Genomic DNA, 15,770 nt, shown 5'->3' with positions numbered 1-15,770 from the left:
TCTGTATATCTTTGTCCTGGAATAACTCTTTAGACCAGGCTGTCCTTGAACTCACAGAGATCTGTCTGTCTCTGCCTCCCAGGCAGTGGGATTAAAGGCATGTGCTACCACACCTTGAAGTCTCAGAGGTCAATCTCCCTCTGCCTCCCAAGTGTTGGGATTAAAGGTGTGTACTACCACACCCAACTACTTTCTTTCTTCCTTTTTTACTTTTAAGAACTAAATTTTTAGCCTGCATATATTTTTAACACACTGTAAATCATTTAAACATTTTCTTTGACTTTGAATCTTTCTTTTACTGTATATCTCTCTTTTTCTGACCACACGAGCCTTGAAATTACTGAGCAATATGGGTAGGACTAAAGGCTTGGCTTTGCCAGTTAGATCCAGCGCGTTCCTTAGCTTTCCAGCCTCATGGTAGAGGTACCGGCTGTAACCATGTTTATCATCACAACTCTGTGGCGTTTCAAGGTCCTTGCCAGCAAACAAGCTACAACACTCAAATGCTCTCTTTGTAGCTGACCTCCTGCCACAGAGTCAGAGTTTGCCCTGGCAGGACAGACCAGAACGCCAGCACTTTAAAACAGCACAACTTTTTTCCTGCTATGGCTGAAAACAAACAAGCATGCAGTCAGCTTCTATCAATACCATTTCAGTGTTTCATGGCAGGACCTCTTAATGAGCTGCAGGATTTTGCAGCTAAAGCTGAGTCAGGAAGCCTCTCTTAGATGAGAGCACTTGCTTGCCTCTAGCAAGCAGAGTAGAACAGAGAAATTGCTGCTACCAAGAAAACATGCTTTATTCTACTATTTCCCAAGCTTTCTCAGGCTTTCTGTGGATATAGTTGTCCACACGTTGGGAGCCATCTGTAGTAGGGAGCTGCGGGCCTCTTCCCACAGCCCGGCTCATGGTTGCCTGGCTAGCTTATGCCCCGAAATAACGACACACAAACTCTATTCTTTTAAACACTGCTTGGCCCATTTCTGTTCATGTATGTAGCACCCCAAGGTGCGCTTACCGGGAAGATTCTAGCCTACATCCATCCTGGGTCAGAGCTTCATCGTGTCTGCTCTGGAGAGGAGAGCATGGCGTCTGTCTCTCAGAGGAGCTGCCCTGCATCTGAGCTCACTTCCTCTTCCTCCCAGCATTCTATTCTGTTTACTCCACCCACCTATGTTTTAACCTATGAGGGCCAAGCAGTTTCTTTATTACTTAACCAATGAAATCAACAGATTGATATGACACTCCCACATCACTTCCCCTTTTTCTGTTTAAACAAAACTGAGATGAACCTAGCAGACAGGTTATCCCATAAAAGACCCGAATAACAGCGCCCCCATTCAGCAGGAAGCAGTTTGGAGAGAAAAAACTGCGCCCATGTTCCCATATATTGTTTATAAATGTTCTTTTACATTTAAAGGGGGAGATGATATAGATGTGAATAATTTGCATTGATATGAATCTTGGTTTACTGATATTAATTTAAGGTCAATTTTATTGTATATATATGTATTTCTGATATTGATTAAGGTATTGTGATTGTGTAGTTCACTTAAAAATGTAATGTATATAGGTTGTTAATGGATAATTATCAATAATAGTCAAGTTTGTAGTCATGTTAGATTTTCTAGATGTACATAGATGTATTTTAGATAGGCATTCTTCATATCTTTCAAAGATTATAGAATATGGCATTTTAAATGTTTTAATAACTTAGGGCTTTTTCATGACAATGAGATACGTATGCTCCTGGCAGCACCAATCTACTTCAAGAGGAAGATGGGCAGTCCAAATTCCCTGCCCTGCGGGAAGACCAAGGTCCTTCTATCTACGTCCAGAAAGGTGAGCGTCCAAACAGGCTAAGCTCCCACAAAGCCAGTTCATGTATTAGGATCGAAACCTAGTGCCATTGTCCTTGGCTTCTCATCAGTCTTCATTGACCGCCATGCTCAGAGAGTCCGGAATCAACCCATGCTTATTCAGTCCCAGACCAGCTGGCCTTGGTGGGCTCCCAATAAATCAGTTCCACTGTCACAGTGGGTGGGTGCATCCCTCGTGGTCCTGACTTTTTGCTCATGTTCTCCCTCCTTCTGCTCCTCATTTGGACCTTAAGAGCTCAGACCGTTGCTCCAAATTGAGACTCTGTCTCTACCTCGATCCATCGCCAGATGAAGGTTCTAAGGTGATATGCAAGATATTCATCAGTATAGGATAGGGTCATTTCAGGTTCCCTCTCCTTAGTTGCCCAAGGTACCAGCTGGGGACATATTGTATCGAGAGGGAGGGGGAATGGAGTGGGGGGAGGAGAAGAGGAGTGGGGATAGGGGGAGGGAAGTGGGGGGAGGGCAGTATTTGGGAGGAGGGGAGGGAAATGGGAAATGGGGAGGAGGTGGAAATTTTAATTAAAAAAGAATAAAAATAAATAAATAAGTAAAAAAAAAAAAAGTAAAAAAAAAAAAAAAGAACCACAAAAGAAATAACAAGCAATTAAAAGATAATAAACCTTGCTCAAAAAAAAAAAAAAAAAGAGGAAGATGGGCATCAAAAAGGCTCCTTAGGGAGTTGGTTAGTCATTTGGGCAAGAAACTGCTCTTGCCTGGACTGTTGCATAAACTGGACACAAAGAACCCGCAGAGAGAGGACTACTGAACTTGCCTAAAGGTGAGATGATCTTTCGGGGTTCCTGATTCATGAAAGAGTCTGCGAGACATTCTGCAGGATACAACAGATAGTGACTGAACTGCCTTTGAAATTTCCTGCTTCATGGAAATGTCTCTGGATACCACAGGCCTGTAAGCCGAAGATGGATGCCCCAATGGTACAGAGGAACTTTGGGTGACTGTCCAGGCAGCGAGATGTCTCTGTGATTTCTAGAGTTTTGTAAGTTGCTTATTTCTTGTTTGCTTAGGTAATATTGTATCTTTCTGGAGTCTTTGATGGAGTTGAAGAATAGTTAGTTATAGTTATAGTTTTCCTTTGTTATAAAAGATAAAGTAGATGTAAATATTGTAACTGTAATTTTTACTTGATAACTGTTTTGTTATATGTAATTTTGCTATGTTAAAGTTAAAGCCTTCCTTTTTTTTTTGTTTAAATAGAAAAAGGAGAAGTGATGTGGGAGTTTCATATCAATCTGTTGATTTCATTGGTTAAGTAATAAAGGAACTGCTTGGCCCTCATAGGTTAAAACATAGGTGGGTGGAGTAAACAGAATAGAATGCTGGGAGGAAGAGGAAGTGAGCTCAGATGCAGGGCAGCTCCTCTGAGAGACAGACGCCATGCTCTCCTCTCCAGAGCAGACATGATGAAGCTCTGACCCAGGATGGACGTAGGCTAGAATCTTCCCGGTAAGCATACCTTGGGGTGCTACATACATGAACAGAAATGGGCCAAGCAGTGTTTAAAAGAATAGAGTTTGTGTGTCGTTATTTTGGGGCATAAGCTAGCCAGGCAACCATGAGCCGGGCTGTGGGAAGAGGCCCGCAGCTCCCCACTACACAAATGACTTGTATTTCTTTTCTTTTCTTTTACTTATTCCAGTCCTTGGGCTTCAATCAGGGTCCTACCATATGCTAAGGTTGAGCTGTTTCACTGTGTTATATACTCCTGCTTCCACTAATTTGAAATGATTTGTTGAACATGTTATCTAGCATGATACAATGTCAATAGTGACCTTAAAGTAAACATTTTTTTTGCCTCCCAGTCACATTATCAGTTTAATTTACTCAAGAAAAAATTTCATATGGTGTAAAAACTGTATTTGAAGATGAATCTATCATGTATTGTATTGCATAAGGAAGGCTGGGTTTGATTGGATAGATACAGCACAGAAATTTGAAAATATAAACATATTATTCAGAAACATATTGTCTATTAGAAACATATAAAGAAATCACGTTATATGTATGTAGGTGTATGTTTTCAGTTTAGCTTTTTGAAGGCCCAAATAATTATATGCTTTTCAAGATTAGATATGTCAAACTTTCATTTTCACATGCATCTATGACATTTTGTTAGCACATAATTAAAGAATAAAAATATGCCAAAGTTTTATCTGTTGAAATACTAAAAGTAAGAAAAATAAATGTATATGATTTCTGTTGGTATGAGATGTTAATGTTAGATTAAAAGTTTGTTGCCATTATATAGAAAAATAATAATTTACATATATATGTATGTATATATATATATAATTTATCTATATATGGGAAGAATTATGTGATAAAAGATCACTAACATACTTTAAATATTCAAGTGCTGCTCAAGTGTAAATAGAAAAACAAATATACTTTCAGGCAGACATATAACACTTCAATTTTTATACTGAACATTGCATTATAAACATATATGCAAGATTTTGGTTTTGGTTTATTTGAATTTTTTGTTTGCTTTTTGTTGTTACTACCATATAATTATAATCTTTTAATACTGACACCATGCACAGGCATATATTTGTCTCTAAGTATGAAGGAGATTAATTTCTAATACAGAATTGGAAGGAGAGTAAAAAATGCCTTAGTACTAATATGATTGCTTTCCAAGAAGACACAGCTCCCTTTCCAGGGTTGAACGCTGTTTAATGGAAATTTAGTGAGCGTTTCGGTTGGATGCATAGGATGGTGACTAAGAATCTTACATTGTTCTCGCACTACAAGAATCCAGATATTAGCATGAACAGGTGGATGGGAATACAGAAGTGTGCTGCAGACAGCAAACAAACAGGATACAGGTCTCACTAGAGGAAACACATTCTATGTAGTGCTCTGCATACTTCATCAAGAAGCTCACCACCATGATACTGGATGAGGTTAGTTTAGCTTTAGAGTCCACAGGTTAGTCTACAGGCTCACAATGTGAGTTCAAGACTAGCTTGATCTACAGAGTGAATTTCACAACAGCCATCCCTATCTCAAATAACAAAACAAAAAAGATAATTATAAACCTTTCCTCCCCTTCGACGATAAAAACTAAAGTCTCTGGTTTATTTGATAAGAAATTCAGAAAGATTTCATTCAGGAAGATCACCAAGCAAAATAAGAAAAAAGAATAGTGAACTCAACAAAGTGAGAAAAATAATTTGTGAACAGAACGTATAAAATTGGTGAAAAAAACAAACCCAAATAAATTTTAGAGAGAAAAAATCCACTAAGAAACATTTCAGGATGTGCTGAAGTCCTTCAAAAGCAGAACTGATTAAGCAGAAGAAAGAATCTGTAAATTCAAAGATGGGTCACTGAAATTATCCAGTCAGAGTTCAGAAAACATCAAAGAAAATGAAGAAAAAAGTAGTGAGTTTTGGAATGCAAATACAAAATATATGTGTTGTAGAAAACAAATGAAATGTAGGTTACAAAACATCAGGGAAACAAAAGAGCCCAAAAGATCACCATAAACAACTGAACACAAACAAAATGAACAAGCAAGGTGAAATTGATATATTTCTATTAACGTGCACCTACAACCTATTGACTCACAATGTAATAGAAAACCTTGGGTGAAAAATAATGGATAGAGATTGAATGCAATAAAGAAAATCACTAACAATGAAATCTATGGCTCATATAGCTTCATTGCCAATCCCTTTAAACTTCCCCATCAAAAGAATGAGGAGAGGAGTTTGATATTCATTTTATAGTGTCAGTGTTGCTGGTTTTCCTAATAGAGTCAAGATTCTTCAGCAAAATGTTATCCACACCAAAAATGCAAGTGACTGAAAAGAATTTTCCTATTATTGATGAAAATGAATCATTGTACCATTTTGGCAAATATCATGTATCATACTTATTGAAAGAAAGATAAAAAGATTATATAGTGAATAAACTTAAATAATGACAAATTTCAAAATTGATTTATGATTTTTCAGCCCAAATAATTAGGTATAGAAAGAACAGAGATATGTAACATCGTAAATGACTATTTATAGCCAAATCATATTCAGTCATGGAATCTGGGAGTTGTTTTAAGATCGGGGACCCTGCAAGGATTGCTGACACTAGAACATTTCTTTAGCAGCCTATTGGAAATCCTACCTAGTATAATTATGGAAGAAACAAAATTTGTTTTATTAGGTGGAAAGGAAAAAGCATAGTCTATCTTTTCAGATTGTGGAGTCATATATAAAGAAATGCCTGTAAATTTCAGCTAAAATTGTTAAAACTTATAAATGAAAAATAGTATTGTCAGGAACAAAAAATCAGAATATTAGTTATGTCTCCATGGCCTCACAGTACAAAAAAAGAAAACTTAATGATGGTCCTTTGGCCTATCTTTTATTAACTGTCACTAGATTTATATATGTATATGCATGTGTTTATGCAAATATCTATGTAGATGCATCATATTGCTAAATAAAACTTATTTGGTCTGTACAGTGTTCCTTAGATGTCTGTTTTGAGGACTGTTTCTTGCTGCTTAAACATTTGGTGATCTTTTCCTCAGTTAATACTACTTTTCCCACTCCCGGATTTCCTTAGTTGCTTGTAGTTCTTTGTGTGAGGTTGCAGCATTATGGGATGTCCCATCCATGTTTTCATGACTACCATTGTTGTCCTTATTCAACATGTGTTTAAGCAGTCATGTTGTCAGACATTTTGGGTATTGCTTTTATTATTCCTAGGAGACACATTCTCACAGAAAACTTCCTTATCTCGTTGCTTTTACAATCTGTCTTCCCTGATTTCTGCCATGATCCCTGAGTCTTAGGTGTGAAAACATTATTGTAGATGTATCCATTGGGACTGGGCTCCTCCATGCTGCATTTTGATTGGCTGTAATTTTTCTGTGATGGTCTAGACCTGTTGCAAAGAAAATAAATTCCTGTGAGGTGAGGAATAATATACTTACGTTTGAATATAAGAACAAATATTTAGAATAAAATTATGAATTATACTGCTGTATTAAAGTTAAAGTTGTAGTTTATCCTCCAAGATCAATGACTTAATATCACTGAGGATTTGACTAGGTTTCCAGTACAGGCATCATTTTCTTCTTGTTGAGTACATCTTAAGTTCAATTAGAGTACTCTCATTTAACACCGATATGTGTGTGTGCTACTACTGCACCCTTAGTGTTATCATGCCATGCTGGCCATTCTTGTAGTTCATTGGCATTCTATCTAGATAGGATAGAAATGTTGTTTCCATCATTAGAAAGCTTACAATATGACTTATGGTACCACCAAAACTCGTCTTCATGGAGGATGCTTTCAGGACATTTCCAGTTCAGAGGACACTGAGAACTTAGTTGGATGTGCATGGGGTCTCTAGCGATAATAACTTCATTCCAACCTCTTGGGACAACGGAAAATAATAGTCACAACCTATAATGTGCTAGCAGTCTCTTGGACAACCTTAACTAACAACTCTAAAGAATTATCATTTGATGATAGGTTTTTTTCAGATACTCTTCAGTAATGATGAATTTTATAAATGCTGTCTATTAGGACACTCACTATGTTTGTGTATTGTGTATTTTGTCTAACCCATGAGCTAACCCATGAGATCAGATTATCAGGACAGATATGAAGAAGGCATATTACACAATACCATGGTCCTAATGTTCTGAAAATGAAAGTGATTAATAGACAAAGGCACAGCAGATAAGAAAATGCAAGTGATTAATAGACAAAGGCACAGCAGATAAGAAAGGTTAGAAATCTCAAAGTCCAAATCAGGAGCAGAAGAAGAGAGAAAACGAGCAAGGAACCCAGGACCGCGAGGGGTGCACCCACACACTGAGACAATGGGGATATTCTATTGGGAACTCACCGAGGCCAGCTGGCCTGGGTCTGAAAAAGAATGGGATAAAACTGGACTCGCTGAACATAGAGGACAATGAGGACTACTGAGAACTCAAGAACAATGGCAATGGGTTTTTGATACTACTGCACATACTGGCTTGGTGGGAGCCTAGGCAGTTTGGATATTCACCTTAATAGACCTGGATGGAGGTGGGTGGTCCTTGGACTTCCCACAGGGCAGGGAACCCTGATTGCTCTTCGGGCTGATGAGGGAGGGGGAGTTGATTGGGGGAGGGGGAAGGAAATGGGAGGCGGTGGCGGGGAGGAGGCAGAAATCTTTAATAAATAAATAAATTAATTAATTAAAAAAAGAAAGGTTAAATACTAACACATCCCAACAGATTCCCAGATCATATTTGTCATATGAGTTCTAGCTGTCATTTAAATCTGAATTTAAGAGACAAAACATTTTGTAATAAAATGTACATTATTATATAAGAAACACACTCCTCTAGTACACAAATTTTGCTGCTGTCGTATGATCAAGTTTAAACTGATCATCTGGAATTTTCTTTTCCATTTTTCTCAGTTTACTAGATCTCTTCTTCTAGTATCAAGTGCATGTACCTTTCTCCAAGAAAAAAAAAAGATGATTTTCAAGGAATGTTTGATGATATTCCGTTAGATAGTTTGAGGCATGTAAAAATATCTCTATTTTGTAAGTATATACTCATAGATGTACAGGGTCTTATCCAGTGACTAATGTCTCAAAAATCCAATGATTAGAACGTCATGTATTGTCTGAAATCCTTGTGCCAGGATATACAAGGATAGAGAATTATAGACAAGGTCTCTTCCTTAAATAAATGTCACCAATTTGTGTGCACAAAGGCAAAGTGGCCAGGATATGGCAAACATGTGTCTTCCTTATTCTTGCCTCTCAAAATTATACCTTTTGTCAAAGACCATGTAATCAAATGCACGACACCTAGCACAATTCCTAGATGTGATACTAAAAAAGACTGAAGATAATTTGATGACTTATAGTCCAGGAAAAACAAGGCATTTTCCTAAACTAGAGAAAACACTGTATGGATCCTAAAATTGCTTACTGCTGCTTTCTCTTTGCTTACTTCAGTGTTCACCTTCATTCATGGGCATGCTGAGACAACATTAAAAATAAAATAAATACTTTAAAGAAAAGTGTAAGTATGAATACTTATGTTTTAAGACTAATGTTCAATTTAGTACACTTTCTAAATCAATTTTAATATTCTACATATTTGCTATTTTGCATTCAAAACATACTGCAGCAGTTAATCTAGCATTTCCACTGATTCTGTGATTCCTACCAGCATAAAGATTTACAGAAGAGTATCTATTAACTCATAGTTTGCCCCTAGTCTTGTATGAACCTTATACCAATCCATATTAAAATAAAATCATGCACTCTTCTAAAAGTCTAAATTTAGCATATTAGACCATGCATACTGTTTTTTCAATGAATCATTATCACAGCAAGCATTTTTGTTTATTTTTGTTTATTTTTGTTTTATGTTAACTCTTGTGGTATGGAACAATGATCTGCATTCTGCCAATTATATTTTTAAATAAACGCTAACTGGCTAGTAGCCAGACATGAAGTAGAGGCAGATCAATGAGAACAGGAGAATTCTGGGAAGAAGGAAGCCCATTCATTGGCAGTCCTGTCCTAGCCACAGAAGAAGGAAGATGTGATTGTTCTGCCAAATAAGGTACCGAGCCACATGACTAATATAGACAAGAATAATGGGCTAATATAAGTTATAAGTGTTAATAAGAAGCCTGAGCTAATGGGCCGATCAGTTTATATAATGTAGAACTCTGTGTGGTTTCTTAACGAACATGGGACTTAATGACTGTGGCAACCAAGCAGGACAGAAAACTCAGTCAACACTCTTGAAATAAATTTATTTCATTTAATAACTTCTGGTGGTTATGAAATTCCTCAAAATTAAAGTTTTTTATCTTTACTTGCTCTTTTGAAGAAACAAGTATTTTCTTCATTTACAGATAAACATGTTGAGATTATCAATAAACTTTTTTATCTCAAGTAACATCCATAATGAAAGACCTAATATTCTTTTTTCTTCTCTTTTTTCAGAGATTATAATTACTTTGTATCTTCCTTCTCCAAACCTTCCCACATACTGTCCCACATTGATCTTTTTTAAATTCACAGCTTCATTTCATTAATTGCTATTACATACATATATGAATATGCATATATATCTTGATCAGTCCACTGATGTTTTCACCATATAGAGCCACATATCTTGTAATAATCAAAAGAGTCACTGGCAGCCTACAAATCTTTCTTCTGTTTCATAATTCTACCTTAACAATACAAAATTATAACTAAAAAATTTCACTTGAACAGATATACATGCATCTTTTTCAGTTTTTACAATTTTTCTGGAAGAAAAATAACAAACTGACTACACTAAGCATTTGTGGATTCTGTTCTCCCAACAACAATTGACTCTATCTGGCCATTTCCAACAAGTGGACTTATGAATTTTATGCACTAAAGAGAATAATTATCAAGCATAACAGTCTTTAGTAAAAATACCTGTGAAAAACAAATGGAAAAATTCACAGCATTTTTTTTTTAATTCTCATCCCAATATTTAGTTCTTGGTTATCATTCTGCCATCCTGGCCATACTCCTTTATATATTTGATTAATATACTGTTTTTAACATTAGTTTGAGCTACCCTCTATTGGTTTCCATCTAATAACCACACTTTTGTCTTTACTCTTGCTCTTTGAATTCTTCACATTCTGTCTCAAGTGTTAAAACAATGTAAATTAATGCCACATTCTTACTACCATCAAGTCTTACCTTTAATGACAGCTTTTACTAAAACATGACTTTCTTACTTGGATATTACTAGAATTTCTTTTATTTTTACCTTACGTACTTTATTTTTATATGCACACATCTATTCAGATTTTTCACATATAAAAGTAGAGGGGAGAGGACATTTTAGAGATAGTAGTCATGCAACTTTTCATATAAATTCACTGCTCTTTACTTTTAGGGACAATATGATGAGGATCAGATATTTATTTGCATTATCTGTGGGATGTTCCACAAATGAGCTCCAAAGAGAAGAACTCTCAAATTTTATGATGCTACCATCAAATCTACCATCCCTCTCTTGAGATATCATTCATTTATTATGATTCAGCCTGTTAAACTTCTTGAGGGAAAGTAGAAGCAAATCTGTGCTATAAAGAAATATATCTCAGAGATAAAGCGGGAGAATCTACATTTTTATGACCACACACAGCTCTGGGAAGATATCTGTAAATCCTTCCCCAGGGAAGCACTATAATTAATCCAAAGCTCTTTGATATGCAAACAGTGATTCTGTTAAGAAGATCCAACCAGTATAGAAACTCAAGGATTCCCTGCAGAAATAGTATTTCAAATATGTACCTATGTCTACACACACACACACACACACACACACACACACGCACACAATCAGGTTTCTCCTTTAAAAGTTTTGCTACTGGAGTGCAGAGATTTACGGTCCATGACCACTGTTGTTTTTCCCTTGGTGGTTAATGAAGATTTTAGCATATGCAGTGAGTGAATGGGTAGTGTTATTGATCATGCAAGTAAAGGAAAACATGAATGAGTAGATACTTTTTAAAAATGTTCTTTCATTATGTTTAAAACTATTGAATGATTTTAATTGATTCAATGATATTTGCTATTTGCTGTGAAACCATGAATTTTATGGAAAACCGAACTTAAATAAACTTTTATTATTATGGCCCAATTAATAAAGTCATTAATATAATGTGAAGTTCAATATACAATATTAGTGAAACTTATATATTTAAAAATCATTTTTTGTATTTCCTGAAAATATATGGGAAATTTGTGAGCAATGATCTTTTTTTTCATTTGGGTCATTTTAGGATATTCTAAAATATTCAAACATCTTTCTTACCTGAAAAATACTGTTCAAAATTGTCCAGAAACGTAGGAAATTAATGTTATTCCTTTTTTAATTATTTTTTATTTTTTATTGAAAAAAAAAATTTCCGCCTCCTCCCTGCCTCCCATTTCCCTCCCCCTCTTCCCTCCCCTCTCCCCCTCCCCCCACTCCTCTTCTCCTCCCTCTCCAGCCCCAAGAGCAGTCAGGGTTCCCTGCCTTGTGGAAAGTCCAAGGTCCTCCCCACTCCATCCAGGTCTAGGAAGGTGAACATCCAAACTGTCTAGGCTCCCACAAAGCCAGAACATGAAGTAGGATCAAAACCCCATGCCATTGTCCTTGGCCTCTCATCAGCTCTCATTGTCCGCCATGTTCAGAGAGTCCGGTTTTATCCCATGCTTTTTCAGTCACAGTCCAGCTGGCCTTGGTGAGCTCCCAATAGATCAGCCCCACTGTCTCAGTGGGTGGGTGCACCCCTCGTGGTCCTGACTTCCTTGCTCATGTTCTCCCTCCTTCTGCTCCTCGTTAGGACCTTGGGAGCTCAGTCCGGTGCTCCAGTGTGGGCCTCTGTCTCTATCTCCATCCATTGCTAGATGAAGGTTCTATGGTGATATGCAAGATATTCATCAGTATGGCTATAGGATAGGGTCATTTCAGGCTCCCTATCCTCAGATGCCCAAGGAAATAACTGGGGACATTGCCCTGGCACCTGGTAGCCACTCCAGGTTCAAGTCTCTTGCCAACCCTTAGGTGGCTCCCTTAACTAAGATATGTGCTTCCCTGCTCACCTATCCAACCTTCCTTTATTTCCAATCATCCCATTTCCCCAAGTTCCCCTCATCCTCTCCTTCACACTTTTCTCTCCCCATCTCCCCTTACTCCCATCCCACCCCACCCCCAAGATTCCAATTTTTTGCCCAGCAATCTTGTCTACTTCCCATAGCCAGGAGGATAACTATATGTGTCTGATCTCCAAAATATATAAAGAACTCAAGAAACTAGACATTAAAATGCTAAATAACCCAATTAAAAAATGGGGCACTGAACTGAACAGAGAATTCTCAATAGAAGAAGTTCAAATGGCCAAAAGACACTTAAGGTCATGCTCAACCTCCTTAGTGATCAGAGAATTGCAAATCAAAACAACTTTGAGATATCATCTTACACCTGTCAGAATGGCTAAAATCAAAAACACCAAGGATAGCCTTTGCTGGAGAGGTTGTGGAGAAAGGGGTACCCTCATCCATTGCTGGTGGGAATGCAAACTTGTGCAACCACTTTGGAAATCAGTGTGGCTGTTTCTCAGGAAATTTGGGAACAACCTACCCCTGGACCCAGAAATACCACTCTTGGGAATATACCCAAGAGATGCCCTATCATATGACAAAAGCATTTGTTCAACTATGTTCATAGCAGCATTATTTGTAATAGCCAGAACCTGGAAACAACCTAGATGCCCTTCAATGGAGGAATGGATGAAGAAAGTGTGGAATATATATACATTAGAGTACTACTCAGCGGTAAAAAACAATGACTTCTCGAATTTTGCATGCAAATGGATGGAAATAATGTTATTCTAAGAAGGAAGAAATGATAATTTTGGTCATTTGCAAGTTTGAGTAAATAGAAAATAAAACTATGTGCCAAAACTGTCTTTATTTTGTAACACCAAGTAAACTGTAAAATTACATGTACTATTGTGAATTGGAAAATATTAAAATCTACCACAAACATCTCGAAATTTATGAAAAACTGTTTTTATATTTATTTATTTTAAATATTTTATTGAACAAAAGAGAAGCTTACTTTTAAGGTGAAAAAAATCACAATATAACAAAATAAAAGGCACCTTATAAATATTAATCAATTATAAATTATATTAAAAATTATTAAAATATTAAATGTTATAAACTAAATTGCATTGGTAAATCAGTTTTGTATTATGCTTTAGATAAGTTTTCCTATATTATTAAAAAAAGAATGCATACGCTAAATATTTATGAATATAAATATTACATGTACATATATATGTATGCATATGTTGATAACTAAATAAAAGGTAGCTTATGTGGTTTAACTTTAATTTTGAAAATTTACCTAACATTAAAATACCTAACATTAAAACATTAAGTCATTTAATGATATTTCAGTTAATAGTATCATTTCAGAACACTACTCTTAAATATTCAGAACATACATACAAATATACATATATGCATATTTATATATACGTATATACATGCATATATATATATATATATATATAGAGAGAGAGAGAGAGAGAGAGAGAGAGAGAGCATATTTTTCTAGAGAGTGATTCAGCAAATATCACTTTGTAAAATGTTTACTTTTGGTTAATTTTGGCAAAAGAGTTATCAATTAACTTTAATTTTGTTTTTGTTTATTGGATAACTGATCCTATGTAAAATTAATCTTTACCACAAAATGTCCTTATTTTTAATTTTAGGACAGCACAATTTTACTTTTTCCTTCACCTATAAGACCATACATGGTACAAAGAGATTCGAAATCGGCTCCTAAAATTGGGTTCTCTAATAGGTATTTCAAAATCATTATGGATATTTCCTGCTTGCTGTGTGTCAGAAATTGCCTTCAGGAAGTGAAAGCATACCATTTCTATTGTATCAAGCTAGCTTATTCAGGGAGAGATATCAGAAAAGCCTAGAGGCAAAAACAGATAAAGAAAAAAAATCTATGCATGTACATTCCCCAATCTTTAAATTTAGTACTTGTAGCTTTTTAGTTTAGGAAACAAAAAAGAGCAAGGGGTTTGAACTAAGAAAGTGAAATTAAGAAGGGGTCAAGAAAGTGATTGGATTGCTTCCATTAAGATTAGAAGTTAAAACAATCAATTGAGATAATGAAATACAGTCTGTGTTCTTTGATGTGTGCAGAGAAAGAATTGCGTTCAGGCAAGTTTAAAGAGACCATGAATCGTAAAAATCAATCAAAATGCCTATAGGACATGGAAAACAGCTATCAGCTGAAACCAGCTCAGGACAGCTATTATTCAAAGCACAGCTATAACTAGCAAACACCAACACATCTCTCCCATTCATTCCTCCTCCCCAAATCAATATATTCTTTCAAAGACAGGTTCTTTTTATCACTGTAATCGAGACAAAAATAATACGTAATCATGACTACTACAAAACTTCAGTGGTCCTCTTGCACAGCTGTGGATATGGCTCACTCACAGGACAGTTGTCTTCCCAGGTCCTGGTTTTTGTATTAGTCATTGAAAAAGACAAACGGAACTTCTGCTCAAAGTGAAATTCTTTCTTACACAGGCATTCCTAATCTAACATGCTACTTCATTTACACACATATGGTATCACTTTAGAAATTAAGCAACTAAGCAGTATTACATATTACTGTAAATAATAATCCATTCTTATGTGGTTTCTTAATTTTGTTATTATAATTGTGTGAAAAATTGTGAGTTTTTATGGAAATGTGAGAGTACAAACTATATGATGTAAAAACATGTAAAGTGAGGATGATTCATGTCTCAATGAACTCATTCCACTGCAATTTCATCACCAACTATAGAAAGAACTATGATTTTCAAGAGACAATGCAATTATTGCATGCTAATTTAAGCAGAGCAGTTGTAACTATGAATCTATATTTGCATAAATGTACAATGTTTCAATACATTGCTTTCACATTCTTTATAATCCCCAAAGAAATATTCTAAACATCACTTGATATAGTCAAAATATGATTTTGTCTCTCAATTTTCAGTGAAGAATGTATCATAAAAGTTAAATTGATTTCTTAACAAGCAATATGTAAAATAGTCCTTTCTATTAAGTAGCAAAGCTTTGTTACTATCCCTGAAGAATAGAAAATGAACAAATTTACGGAATAATAATAAAAAGTAGATTAATAATATTGAGACCAACTTTGAAGCCGAATTGAAACAAATGTAAAACTAACTCCAATGAAATAGATTAACATCTGAGAGATCATAGTGTGTTACATCTGTTGCCTTCAATAATGTCTACTTCTTCTGA

Source organism: Chionomys nivalis, chromosome 2 (assembly GCF_950005125.1).
Source record: "Chionomys nivalis chromosome 2, mChiNiv1.1, whole genome shotgun sequence".
Classification (NCBI taxonomy): Eukaryota; Metazoa; Chordata; class Mammalia; order Rodentia; family Cricetidae; genus Chionomys; species Chionomys nivalis.
This window is presented reverse-complemented; position numbering follows the sequence as displayed.